The sequence below is a fragment of the Bombina bombina genome, chromosome 11 (genome assembly GCF_027579735.1).
Source record: "Bombina bombina isolate aBomBom1 chromosome 11, aBomBom1.pri, whole genome shotgun sequence".
NCBI classification, from domain to species: domain Eukaryota; kingdom Metazoa; phylum Chordata; class Amphibia; order Anura; family Bombinatoridae; genus Bombina; species Bombina bombina.
Genome location: NC_069509.1, coordinates 22,863,111 through 22,878,620, shown reverse-complemented (window position 1 = coordinate 22,878,620; position 15,510 = coordinate 22,863,111). Strand labels below are relative to the sequence as shown.

At 33.1% G+C, this 15,510-nt stretch overlaps 1 protein-coding gene across 1 annotated transcript in view; it reads left to right on the top strand.

Annotated features, from left to right (window-relative positions):
- Positions 1-15,510, top strand: part of LOC128642250 (uncharacterized) — a 79,741-nt gene that overhangs the window by 42,416 nt on the left and 21,815 nt on the right. The gene's annotated exons all lie outside the window — the stretch shown is intronic.

The following is a 15,510-nucleotide window of genomic DNA, read 5'->3' as shown; positions in this document are numbered from 1 at the left end:
GCCCCCACCTTCTTTCCTATTTTCAAGACATGGACAACAATAAGTCCTTTACACCCTCTGCCCTACAAGCCCACATAACAGTCATCCCCAAGCCAAATAAACCCATAGACCAAAGCCCTAACTATCATCCCATTTAACTTTTGAACTCGGAAGCCAAGTTATTCATGAAAATAATATCAAATAGACTCAACTTGGTTCTCCCACTAATAATACATCAGGATCAAGTAGGTTTTGTTCCTAATAGAGAAGCAAAAGATAATACAGTACACAATCTCCACCTAATCTGGTACACTAAGAAACAGTGTATACCAACTATATAGCTTTCAACCGATGAGAGAAAGCTTTTGACCAGGTTAGCTGGTCATTTCTAAAATAAACTTTAGAGACATTTGACATAGGGAACATCATGCTACACAGAATTGTCACACTATATGAATCCCCCATTGCTCGTATCTCCCTCAACGGTATTCTTTCGCCCCCTCTCTATATAGCCAATGGAACAAGGCAGGGTTGCCCCCTGTTCCCTTTGCTATTTGTCTGCTTATTAGAAACCCTAGCCACTAAAATTAGAAATAATCAAGAAATATCGTCTATAGTAATTGGTGACAAGGAATACAAGTTGTCTATGTTTGCTAACAATATCTTATTCACGCTCACCAACCCCTGATAAATCAATCCCTCCTCTTTTGGAGAAACTTGATCAATTCAATAAGCTCACAAATTTCTTGATCAACCAAACTAAATCTGAGATTCTTGGAGTGTCTCTCACCCCTCACATAGAAAATCAGATTAAAAATAACTGCCCATTTATTTGGTGCAAGAATTCTTTAAAATACCTCGGTATCTACTTGGCAGAGGATCTTGACTTGGTTTATAGTTTAAATTACATCCCGATAAGGACAGCCTTAGCCTGTGACCTATCTTCCTGGAATGCCAAACATCTTACATGGATAGGCCGGATTAACACTATCAAAATGAATGCCTTCCCCAGACTCCTTTACATCCTAAAGACTCTTCCTATCCCCCTCCCTGCCAGATACACAGCACATGTTCAAGAACTATTTAGCTTATTCATATGGAAAGGAAAACAACCCAGAATAAATAGACTTATTATGATGCTTTCTAAAAACCAAGGTGGCCTGGGTGTCGCTGACATAGATTCTTATAGAACAGCTATATTCCTCCAGTGTATTCGGGACTGGAGGATTCATAAGACCCAGAAACAATGGATCGAATTAGAAGAAAACGTAAACCTATCTGCTTTATGTTGGCATCCAAATTTCACTCAAATAATCAAATCTATCTCCAATCCCATTACTAAAGAAACAACACATTAATGGGAGACAGCAAACAGGTGAAACCCATATATAGGGGCCTATTTATCAAATGTCTGTTGGACATCGCTGAATGCAGAGAGCAATACGCTCTTCGTATTCAGCATTGCATCAGTAGCTCTCGTGAGCTGCTGGTGCAACGCCGCCCCCTGCAGACTCGCGGCCATTCGGCCGCCAGCAGGGGGGTGTCTATCAACCCGATTGTACTTGATCGGGTTGATTTCCGGTGATTCCTGTCCGCCTCCTCAGAGCAGGTGGACAGGGTTATGGAGCAGCGGTCTTTAGAAACACGGCCATTCAAGCTCTATTCGGAGCTTGATAAATGGGCCTCATAACCTCAAGACCATCTCCACTAACTTCTCTAATTCATAAAAATGAATTTTCATGAACTAATCTGAGGATACACACTATCCCTAACGAATTGACCACAGATATAGCTATTCATAAATTAACAAATAACGACTGCATATGCTCACAAACACAACTCCAAGAGAAAGGTTTTGCCTGGGCTTACATCTGGTTCACTTATAGAAGAACACACCATTACCTAACAATTTATAAATATAGCAATAATATGACCCGACCTCTTACCAATCTAGAGAGATTATTTATATCAAACCAGCCTATGAAAATAACTCTATCTAAATTACATAATCTCATAACCAACCCTCCCCCAGGCAATTTACCACACTCCATAGAGTCTTGGGAGAGAGAGTAAGGGATCATCATACTCCCTCAAACTGCTATCAGTATATTTGGCAACACTAAATTGTCCTCTTCCTCAGCTTCCATATTAGAACTAAACTATAAAATTCTCCACAACTGGTATCTCACTCCCAAAAGAATACACAAACTATACCCTACAACTAATCATCGCTGCTGGAGATGTGGACATGTAGGAAGTGGAATGGAACACATGTGGTGGTGCACTAGGATAAATCAATTCTGGAGTGACATAATTGAGGAAATAGAAGAAGTCTTCCAAACTTCTATCCCCCTAGACCCCTTAATATGGTTACTCAATAAACATATTAAACTCCCATCCAAAGCTTACAAACTCTTATTTAGAATAATGACAAACAGCACAAAAGTCCTAATAGCCAAGAACTGGAAATCGAATGCAGCCCCTACCCCAACTATGTGGAGACATAAGGTCACAGGCTTAATAAAACTAGACGAATATAGATGTTATAGACTTGACACAAGGGATTCTTTTATTGAACTACAGGCCATTTGGCAACAATACCTAAAGCAGAGACATGACACGAGACTGACCCAATCCTAATGTTCTTCCCGATCAGGGCTGACAGGTTACCTCACTCCAACATTAGCGAGACAACAACGTTTAAATTATTATGGAATGGAATAAACACACTTGAAAAAGACAACACATATATTTGCTGAGGACAACACATATTCAACAGACAAGTTACTTGCTAACTTAAACACGTTTACAAATAAAACGAGACACTGCAATTATTCATGTTTAAATGTTAAAGTTTATTTTGATATTGTAAAATTAAGAACCTTTTGTATCACAAGATAATATGTCAAGATCAATACGTTATTGATATTTAAATTGTTCTACTGTATTGAAATATGTAATGTATACAGATTTTCAATAAAAAAGAATTGGAAAAAAATAAATAAATACATAGAACACCTTCTGTTATGCAAAACATATATTTCATATTCAGATCGTTGTCCTGAACAGTGGATGTCCTATGATTCAAGATCTGTCAGTGACAGAGTCCGTAGCGATGCTGTATTGCACAGAAAGTATCCGTCGGTCTCGCCAGACCGGAAATGGCGTAAGAAATTAGCGTGCCCTTACGCGTTTCATGAACTACGTTCACTTCATCAGAATGTTCATTCAATTTTTACGTCAGGCACTGCTTAACTACGAGTCACTACAACGGGGAGAGCCGATCCTCTTTCACCATCGAAAGCAAACTGCACCAATATCTATTTAAGCATGACACGCAAACTGTGTCTTTTGGATATTTGAAAGCCCATTTATATGTTGAATTATATCTGGAGGACAGCATCTCTTAAGACATTTTGGGATTTTTTGTGTATATAATTGCACACTTGGTTTTAAACGTTTGTACCTAATAAAGGAATTTTTTAGTGTCACCAATCACAAGTGAATTGAACATATATTTTTTAGACACATATCCCTCATTCATATGAGGGATTCCACCATTATTTAGAGAGGAGGAGGAACAAGTACTACTCCAGGATTTTTACCCTACGCCACAAAGGAGAAGATATATAACCATATATCAGGAGGCTGTTGGAAGAAATACCATACAGGCAAAAGAGAGGATAACACTTTTAATATCCCCTCCGTGCTATCTACATACTGCACATGTTTGAGGTTGAATCAGGTGAGCACTATTCTATCATTTTTTGTTATACACCACACTAGTGCTTACATACTGCACCATACGTTGTTTTCTTCTTTTTTCTCCCATCTGAGTGCTGACAACCCCTCACTTCATACTCCAAACCACTTTTTTCCATTGGTGCATTTATTGTGGCACAAACAGCCGTGATAAGCCAGTCGCTCATGAGCAGCCGTTAGCGCCATTCGTAATCAGGCCCAAAATGTTATATTACCCTATATTAAATTTAGTATTTAATTACATTTAAAAATGAACAATTACATGTAGATTTTTACAGACTTCAATGTAAGTTTAAGGACATTAATATTGAATTATAACAGTTGACCGGTATTAGAGCAACCATCAAGCTAAACATAAATTCTACTATTTCAGAGGGAAATAGCACCTATCCCTAGCTATAGTTTCTCAGGAGTAGCTTCTGTCTGACATATTTAACCATACGAGATACAGTATGAGCTGAAGAATTAAAAGATACACTTATTTGTCCAAAAATATTTCATTTTTAGTTTGTCACTAAGATACCAAATTTCAAAATATTCACCAGAACAAAATAATTAAACCACAACCTTGTAAAATAACAAATAAACAATGGAACATTCAGACCATCTGCAATTGCTTGTTAGTTTGCATTTAACAGTGACACGAGAAAAGAGGTCTCTGGGCACTTTCCCCAAATTTACTAAACCTGATTTTTAACACTTCACATATTAGTTGATCAATATGAGTTACCTATAAGCGGGTACCTTGATCCTGCAAGGTGGGCTTGCGTGCAAAATATTATACTAAATACCCCTTCTTCATAGAAGGTTTTTTTTGGTTGTGTGTTGGTAACCGTTTTCTCTTATTTGTAAAATGTGCCTGAATTTTGTTCTTATAGGAGCCCATTAAAGCGACATTACACCCCAAAAATGTTTTTCATGATTCAGATAGGAAATACACTGTTAAACAATTTTCCAATTTAATTCTATTATCAATTTTGCTTCATTCTCTTGTTATCTTTTATTGAATGAGCAGCAATACACTACTGGGAGCTAGCTGAAAAAATTGTTAAGCCGATAACAAAAGGCAAACAAGTGTAGCCACCAATCAACAGCTATCTCCTGAACTAACCTAGGTATGTTTTCAACAAAGAATACCAAAAGAATGAAGATAATTAGATAATAGAAGTACATTGGAAATGTATTTAGAATTATATGCTCCATCTGAATCACAAGAGAACATTTTTGGATTTCATGTCCCTTTAAGATTGGTATTTGCATGCAGATTTTATTTCACATAACAGTAATATTCCATTAAAGATGGGCATTGGTGATGATTGCTTTTATATATATTTATATTTTGTAAGACATTTGAATCGTTACTGAACTCTATTTAGAGATACAGATTGTACATAGAAAACTACTTTTTCTACTCAGACGACGACTGATTTTCATTTAGCTTTTCATATGTTAAAGTGTTCTATTTGATAGACATATGTTCTGTGTATGATGAGTATAATAGTATTAATTCTCAGTATGTTGCTGACATATCACTAATAAAGTCTTCTATTTGATAGACATATGTTCTGTGTATACTGAGTATAATAGTATTAATTCTCAGTATGTTGCTGACATATCACTAATAAAGTATTCTATTTGATAGACATATGTTTTGTGTATGCTGAGTATAATAGTATTAATTCTCAGTATGTTGCTGACATATCACTAATAAAGTCTTCTGTTTGATAGACATATGTTCTGTGTATGCTGAGTATAATAGTATTATTTCTCAGTATGTTGCTGACATATCACTAATAAAGTGTTCTTTTTGATAGACGTGTTCTGTGTATGCTGAGCATTATAGTATCAATTCTCAGTATGTTGCTGACATATCACTAATAAAGTGTTCTATTTGATAGACATATGTTCTGTGTGTGCTGAGTATAATAGTATTAATACTCAGTATGTTGCTGACATATCACTAATAAAGTGTTCTATTTGATAGACATATGTTCTGTGTGTGCTGAGTATAATAGTATTAATACTCAGTATGTTGCTGACATATCACTAATAAAGTGTTCTATTTGATAGACATATGTTCTGTGTGTGCTGAGTATAATAGTATTAATACTCAGTATGTTGCTGACATATCACTAATAAAGTGTTCTATTTGATAGACATATGTTCTGTGTATGATGAGTATAATAGTATTAATTCTCAGTATGTTGCTGACATATCACTAATAAAGTGTTCTATTTGATAGACATATGTTCTGTGTATACTGAGTATAATAGTATTAATTCTCAGTATGTTGCTGACATATCACTAATAAAGTCTTCTGTTTGATAGCTATATGTTCTGTGTATACTGAGTATAATAGTATTAATTCTCAGTATATTGCTGACATATCACTAATAAAGTCTTCTGTTTGATAGCTATATGTTCTGTGTATGCTGAGTATAATAGTATCAATTCTCAGTATGTTGCTGACATATCACTAATAAAGTGTTCTATTTGATAGACGTGGTCTGTGTATGCTGAGTATAATAGTATTAATTCTCAGTATGTTGCTGACATATCACTAATAAAGTGTTCTATTTGATAGACATATGTTCTTTGTATGCTGAGTATAACAGTATCAATTCTCAGTATGTTGCTTATATATCACTAATAAACGACTAGATTACGAGTTTTGTGGTAAGAGCGGCTCGGTGCTAATTTGCAAGTTATTGTCACCGCTCACCTCCCTATAGCGCTGCTATTACAGGTTTTCATAAACCCGGCGTTAGCAGGCAATATGTGAGCGTTGACCAAAATTGAGCTCCATACCGCACTCCAACCCTAAGATAGCTACAATATAACTAATAGTTACATTGTATCTATCTTAGGTTTTATTTTTTATTTTACAGGCAACTTTGTATTTATTTTAACTAGGTAGACTAGTTAGTAAACAGTTATTTACTATTTACTAACTACCTAGTTAAAATAAATACAAATTTACCTGTAAAATAAAACCTAACCTGAGTTACACTAAAACCTAACCTTACACTAAAATTAAATAAATTACATTAATTAAATACAATTAACTAAATTACAAAAAAAAACCACTAAATTACACAAAATAATAGTATCAATTCTCAGTATGTTGCTGACATATCACTAATAAAGTGTTCTATTTGATAGACATATGTTCTGTGTGTGCTGAGTATAATAGTATTAATACTCAGTATGTTGCTGATATATCACTAATAAAGTGTTCTATTTGATAGACATATGTTCTGTGTGTGCTGAGTATAATTGTATCAATTCTCAGTATGTATCTGACATATCACTAATAAAGTGTTCTATTTGATAGATGTGTTCTGTGTATACTGAGTATAACAGTATTAATTCTCAGTATGTTGCTGATATATCACTAATAAAGTGTTCTATTTGATAGACATGTGTTCTGTGTATGCTGAGTATAATAGTATTAATTCTCAGTATGTTGCTGACATATCACTAATAAAGTATTCTATTTGAGAGACATATGTTCTGTGTATACTGAGTATAATAGTATCAATTCTCAGTATGTTGCTGACATATCACTAATAAAGTGTTCTATTTGATAGACATATGTTCTGTGTATGCTGAGCATTATAGTATCAATTCTCAGTATGTTGCTGACATATCACTAATAAAGTGTTTTATTTGATAGACATATGTTCTGTGTATACTGAGTATAATAGTATTAATTCTCAGTATGTTGCTGACATATCACTAATAAAGTCTTCTGTTTGATAGCTATATGTTCTGTGTATACTGAGTATAATAGTATTAATTCTCAGTATATTGCTGACATATCACTAATAAAGTCTTCTGTTTGATAGCTATATGTTCTGTGTATGCTGAGTATAATAGTATCAATTCTCAGTATGTTGCTGACATATCACTAATAAAGTGTTCTATTTGATAGACGTGGTCTGTGTATGCTGAGTATAATAGTATTAATTCTCAGTATGTTGCTGACATATCACTAATAAAGTGTTCTATTTGATAGACATATGTTCTTTGTATGCTGAGTATAACAGTATCAATTCTCAGTATGTTGCTTATATATCACTAATAAACGACTAGATTATGAGTTTTGTGGTAAGAGCGGCTCGGTGCTAATTTGCAAGTTATTGTCACCGCTCACCTCCCTATAGCGCTGCTATTACAGGTTTTCATAAACCCGGCGTTAGCAGGCAATATGTGAGCGTTGACCAAAATTGAGCTCCATACCGCACTCCAACCCTAAGATAGCTACAATATAACTAATAGTTACATTGTATCTATCTTAGGTTTTATTTTTTATTTTACAGGCAACTTTGTATTTATTTTAACTAGGTAGACTAGTTAGTAAACAGTTATTTACTATTTACTAACTACCTAGTTAAAATAAATACAAATTTACCTGTAAAATAAAACCTAACCTGAGTTACACTAAAACCTAACCTTACACTAAAATTAAATAAATTACATTAATTAAATACAATTAACTAAATTACAAAAAAAAACCACTAAATTACACAAAATAATAGTATCAATTCTCAGTATGTTGCTGACATATCACTAATAAAGTGTTCTATTTGATAGACATATGTTCTGTGTGTGCTGAGTATAATAGTATTAATACTCAGTATGTTGCTGATATATCACTAATAAAGTGTTCTATTTGATAGACATATGTTCTGTGTGTGCTGAGTATAATTGTATCAATTCTCAGTATGTATCTGACATATCACTAATAAAGTGTTCTATTTGATAGATGTGTTCTGTGTATACTGAGTATAACAGTATTAATTCTCAGTATGTTGCTGATATATCACTAATAAAGTGTTCTATTTGATAGACATGTGTTCTGTGTATGCTGAGTATAATAGTATTAATTCTCAGTATGTTGCTGACATATCACTAATAAAGTATTCTATTTGAGAGACATATGTTCTGTGTATACTGAGTATAATAGTATCAATTCTCAGTATGTTGCTGACATATCACTAATAAAGTGTTCTATTTGATAGACATATGTTCTGTGTATACTGAGTATAATAGTATCAATTCTCAGTATGTTGCTGACATATCACTAATAAAGTGTTTTATTTGATAGACATATGTTCTGTGTATGATGAGTATAATAGTATTAATTCTCAGTATGTTGCTGACATATCACTAATAAATTCTTCTGTTTGATAGATATATGTTCTGTGTATGCTGAGCATTATAGTATCAATTCTCAGTATGTTGCTGACATATCACTAATAAAGTGTTTTATTTGATAGACATATGTTCTGTGTATGATGAGTATAATAGTATTAATTCTCAGTATGTTGCTGACATATCACTAATAAAGTGTTCTATTTGATAGCTATATGTTCTGTGTATAATGAGTATAATAGTATTAATTCTCAGTATGTTGCTGATATATCACTAATAAAGTCTTCTGTTTGATAGCTATATGTTCTGTGTATACTGAGTATAATAGTATTAATTCTCAGTATGTTGCTGATATATCACTAATAAAGTCTTCTGTTTGATAGCTATATGTTCTGTGTATACTGAGTATAATAGTATTAATTTTCAGTATGTTGCTGACATATCACTAATAAAGTGTTCTATTTGATAGACATATGTTCTGTGTATGCTGAGTATAACAGTATTAATACTCAGTATGTTGCTGACATATCACTAATAAAGTGTTCTATTTGATAGACATATGTTCTGTGTATGCTGAGTATAATAGTATTAATTCTCAGTATGTTGCTGACATATCACTAATAAATTCTTCTGTTTGATAGCTATATGTTCTGTGTATGCTGAGTATAATAGTATTAATTCTCATTATGTTGCTGACATATCACTAATAAAGTCTGTTAAAATCTGACAGCGCTCAACCTTGTGTCTGTAGCTCCTAGTATTGTGGGTACCAGCGCCCCCAAAAAGGTGAATGTAGTGCTAAAAATAAATACACAGAGCGCCTCCTAAAAGGCTAAGACACTAGTAGTGACAAGATTATTTAAATAAAAAATATATTGAAATTCTATAGGGGTATATAAAATATTTTATAAGCTACTTATAGCTAAAATATACAAACAAGATACAAAAGTGGATCCACTTAAAATTAACAATAAAATATGCATATATCTATATAAAAAACAATACAATTGATGTTAAAAACCACAACAATATACAATCTTAATCACAAAATAAATTACAATAAAACAGCTGTTGATGGTTGGATAAAAAATCTAAATATATAAAAACATCAATTTACTGAGTAGGTGTCCATAAATATGTAGGTCCCAAACTTTAAATTCTTTCCAGAGAGTGAATGTCCAATATGAAGATTGTATTTTAAAACAGTTATCCTTATATATCCCTCGATAAACGGTGAAATGATGAAGTGTGTAAAAAAGAAAAACGTAGTGGTTTTCAAATCAAATTTCAAAAATTATTGTGAATATCCAAAAAATCCTGAAAAGATGATGTGATGAAGTGGGCGTGAATAATCAAAAATGTGTGTACACAAAAATGAAAAAAGAAAAAGGAAAAAATGTGAAAAAATAATCCAAATGAATATTTAGGATGTGTTAAAGTGAATAACACACTTATAAAGTGACCCTTATGTGAATACAAGATGTGAAGAGATGCTCCTAAAAAGTTATTCCTGTGTGTAAATGATGAAAAAATACAGAAATGGATCCTATGTCTCAGGGATCAATTCATTCAAAGATATACCTGTAATAAAACAAATATAACATAGTGCAAAACTGCTATTCAAACTTAGTCAGTAATTGAAAAGAAGCTTACCATATATGTCAACGCGTTTCGGCCCTAAGAACTGGGCCTTTATCAAGACGATTTCCCCATAGACATCAATGGGGAGAGCCGGCTAAAAAAAAGCCTAACACCTGCAATAAAGGAACGTAAAGCTCCGTAACGCAGCCCCATTGATTCCTATGGGAAAAGAAAAGTTATGTTTACACCTAACACCCTAACATAAACCCTAGTCTAAACACCCCTAATCTGCCTCCCCCAACATCGCCGACACCTACATTACACTTATTAACCCCTAATCTGCTGCCCCCGACATCACCGCCACCTACCTACACTTATTAATTCCTAATCTGCCGCCCCTAACATTGCCGCCACTTACCTACATTTATTAACCCCTAATCTGCCACCCCCAATGTTGCCGCCACCTACATTACAGTTATTAACCCCTAATCTTCTGCCCCCAACGTCGCTGCCACTATACTAAAGTTATTAACCCCTAACCCTAAGTCTAACCCTATTCCTAACGTAACCCTAACACCCACTAACTTTAATGTAATTAAAATAAATCTAATTTTTTTTTACAATTAATACCTAAAAAATTCCTATTTAAAACTAAATACTTACCTATAAAATAAACCCTAATATAGCTACAATATAACTAATAGTTACATTGTATCTATCTTAGGTTTTTTTTTTTTTTACAGGCAACTTTGTATTTATTTTAACTAGGTAGACTAGTTAGTAAATAGTTATTTACTATTTACTAACTACCTAGTTAAAATAAATACAAAGTTACCTGTAAAATAAAACCTAACCTGAGTTACACTAAAACCTAACCTTACACTAAAATTAAATAAATTACATTAATTAAATACAATTAACTAAATTACAAAAAAAATCACTAAATTACACAAAATAAAAAAGAAATTATCAAATATTTAAACTAATTACACCTCATCTAATAGTCCTATCAAAATAAAAAAGCCCCCCAAAATAAAAAAAAACCCTAGCCTAAACTAAACTACCAATAGCCCTTAAAAGAGCCTTTTGCGGGGCATTGCCACAAAGAAATCAGCTCTTTTACCTGTAAAAAAAATACAAACAACCCCCCAACAGTAAAACCCACCACCCACACAACCAAACCCACCAAATAAAAACCTATCTAAAAAACCTAAGCTCCCCATTGCCCTGAAAAGGGCATTTGTATGGGCATTGCCCTTAAAAGGTCATTTAGCTCTTTTTCGGTTTCCCAAGCCCTAAGCTAAAAATAAACTCAATAAACTCTTAAAAAAACCTAACACTAACCCACGAAGATCCACTTGGATGATCCACTGGATGAAGACTTTGGCCCGCTTGGATGAAGACTTCTGCTGGCTTCGATGGATGTCGGGTCTTCAAAAACTGTAAGTGGATCTTTGGGGGTTAGTGTTAGGTTTTTTAAGGGTTTATTGGGTGGGTTTTATTTTTAGCTTAGTGTTTGGGCTCCGAGAAAAAAGAGCTAAATGCCCTTTTAAGGGCAATGCCCATCCAAATGCCCTTTTCAGGGCAATCGGGAGCTTAGGTTTTTTAGATAGGTTTTTATTTGGGGGTTTGGTTGTGTGAGTGGTGGGTTTTACTGTTGGGGGGTTGTTTGTATTATTTTTTACAGGTAAAATAGCTTTTTTCTTTGGGGCAATGCCCCGCAAAAGGCCCATTTAAGGGCCATTGGTAGTTTATTGTAGGCTAGGGTTTTTTTTTATTTTGGGGGGGCTTTTTTTATTTTGATAGGGCTATTAGATTAGGTGTAATTAGTTTAAATATTTGATAATTTCTTTTTTATTTTGTGTAATTTAGTGGTTTTTTTTGTAATTTAGTTAATTGTATTTAATTAATGTAATTTATTTAATTGTAGTGTAAGGTTAGGTGTTAGTGTAAGACAGATTAGGTTTTATTTTACAGGTAGATTTGTATTTATTGTAACTAGGTTGCTAGTAAGTAGTTAATAACTATTTAGTAACTATTCTACCTAGTTAAAATAAATACAAACTTGCCTGTGAAATAAAAATAAAACCTAAACTAGATACAATGTAACTATTTGTTATATTGTATTTAGCTTAGGGTTTATTTTATAGGTAAGTATTTAGTTTTAAATAGGAATTATTTAGTTAATGATAGTAATTTTTATTTAAATTGATTTTAATTATATTAAAGTTAGGGGTGTTAGGGTTAGACTTAGGGTTAGATTTAGGGGTTAATAACTTTAGTATAGTGGCGGCGATGTTAGGGACAGCAGATTAGGGGTTAATAAAAGTAATGTAGGTTGCCGCGATGTTAGGGACAGCAGATTAGGGGTTATTAATATTTAGCTAGTGTTTTCGATGCGGGAGTGCGACGGTTTAGGGGTTAATATGTTTATTCTAGTGGCGGCGATGTCCAGAGCAGCAGATTAGGGGTTAATAATTTTATTTTAGTGTTTGCGATGTGAGAGGGCCTCGGTTTAGGGGTTAATAGGTAGTTTATGGGTGTTAGTGTACTTTTTAGCACTTTAGTTATGAGTTTTATGCTACAGCTTTGTAGCATAAAACTCATAACTGCTGACTTTCAGTTTACAGTATGGATCTTGACTGTATAGGGTGTACCGCTCACTTTTTGGCCTCCCAGACAAACTCGTAATACCGGTGCAAATGAAGTCCCATTGAAAAAGGACTTTTGAAAAGCTGCGGTAGTTACGTTGCGATACGGCCAAAAAAGTGTGCGGTGCAGCTAAACCTGCAAGACTCGTAATACCAGCGGTAGTGAAAAAGAGCCATAACGCTGCTTTTTCACTCATACCGCAAAACTTGTAATCTAGCCGAAAGTGTTCTATTTGATAGACATATGTTCTGTGTGTGCTGAGTATAATAGTATCAATTCTCAGTATGTTGCTGACATATCACTAATAAAGTGTTCTATTTGATAGATATATGTTCTGTGTATGCTGAGTATTACAGTATCAATTCTCAGTATGTTGCTGACATATCACTAATAAAGTGTTCTATTTGATAGCTATATGTTCTGTGTATGCTGAGTATAATAGTATTAATTCTCAGTATGTTGCTGACATATCACTAATAAAGTGTTCTATTTGATAGACATATGTTCTGTGTATGCTGAGTATAATAGTATCAATTCTCAGTATGTTGCTGACATATCACTAATAAAGTCTTCTGTTTGATAGACATATGTTCTGTGTATGCTGAGTATAATAGTATAAATTCTCAGTATGTTGCTGATATATCACTAATAAAGTGTTCTATTTGATAGACGTGTTCTGTGTATACTGAGTATAACAGTATTAATTCTCAGTATGTTGCTGATATATCACTAATAAAGTGTTCTATTTGATAGACGTGTTCTGTGTATACTGAGTATAACAGTATTAATTCTCAGTATGTTGCTGATATATCACTAATAAAGTGTTCTATTTGATAGACATGTGTTCTGTGTATGCTGAGTATAATAGTATTAATTCTCAGTATGTTGCTGACATATCACTAATAAAGTGTTCTATTTGAGAGACATATGTTCTGTGTATACTGAGTATAATAGTATCAATTCTCAGTATGTTGCTGACATATCACTAATAAAGTGTTCTATTTGATAGACATATGTTCTGTGTATACTGTGTATAATAGTATTAATACTCAGTATGTTGCTGATATATCACTAATAAAGTGTTCTATTTGATAGACGTGTTCTGTGTATACTGAGTATAACAGTATTAATTCTCAGTATGTTGCTGACATATCACTAATAAAGTCTTCTATTTGATAGACGTGTTCTGTGTATACTGAGTATAACAGTATTAATTCTCAGTATGTTGCTGACATATCACTAATAAAGTGTTCTATTTGATAGACGTGTTCTGTGTATACTGAGTATAATAGTATTAATACTCAGTATGTTGCTGATATATCACTACTAAAGTGTTCTGTTTGATAGCTATATGTTCTGTGTATTCTGAGTATAATAGTATCAATTTTCAGTATGTTGCTGACATATCACTAATAAATTCTTCTGTTTGATAGCTATATGTTCTGTGTATACTGAGTATAATAGTATTAATACTCAGTATGTTGCTGATATATCACTAATAAAGTGTTCTATTTGATAGATATATGTTCTGTGTATACTGAGTATAATAGTATTAATACTCAGTATGTTGCTGATATATCACTAATAAAGTGTTCTATTTGATAGATATATGTTCTGTGTATGCTGAGTATTACAGTATCAATTCTCAGTATGTTGCTGATATATCACTAATAAAGTGTTCTATTTGATAGATATATGTTCTGTGTATACTGAGTATAATAGTATTAATACTCAGTATGTTGCTGATATATCACTAATAAAGTGTTCTATTTGATAGATATATGTTCTGTGTATGCTGAGTATTACAGTATCAATTCTCAGTATGTTGCTGATATATCACTAATAAAGTGTTCTATTTGATAGACGTGTTCTGTGTATACTGAGTATAATAGTATTAATACTCAGTATGTTGCTGATACTCAGTATGTTGCTGACATATCACTAATAAATTCTTCTGTTTGATAGATATATGTTCTGTGTATACTGAGTATAATAGTATTAATACTCAGTATGTTGCTGATATATCACTACTAAAGTGTTCTGTTTGATAGCTATATGTTCTGTGTATTCTGAGTATAATAGTATCAATTTTCAGTATGTTGCTGACATATCACTAATAAATTCTTCTGTTTGATAGCTATATGTTCTGTGTATACTGAGTATAATAGTATTAATACTCAGTATGTTGCTGATATATCACTAATAAAGTGTTCTATTTGATAGATATATGTTCTGTGTATACTGAGTATAATAGTATTAATACTCAGTATGTTGCTGATATATCACTAATAAAGTGTTCTATTTGATAGATATATGTTCTGTGTATGCTGAGTATTACAGTATCAATTCTCAGTATGTTGCTGATATATCACTAATAAA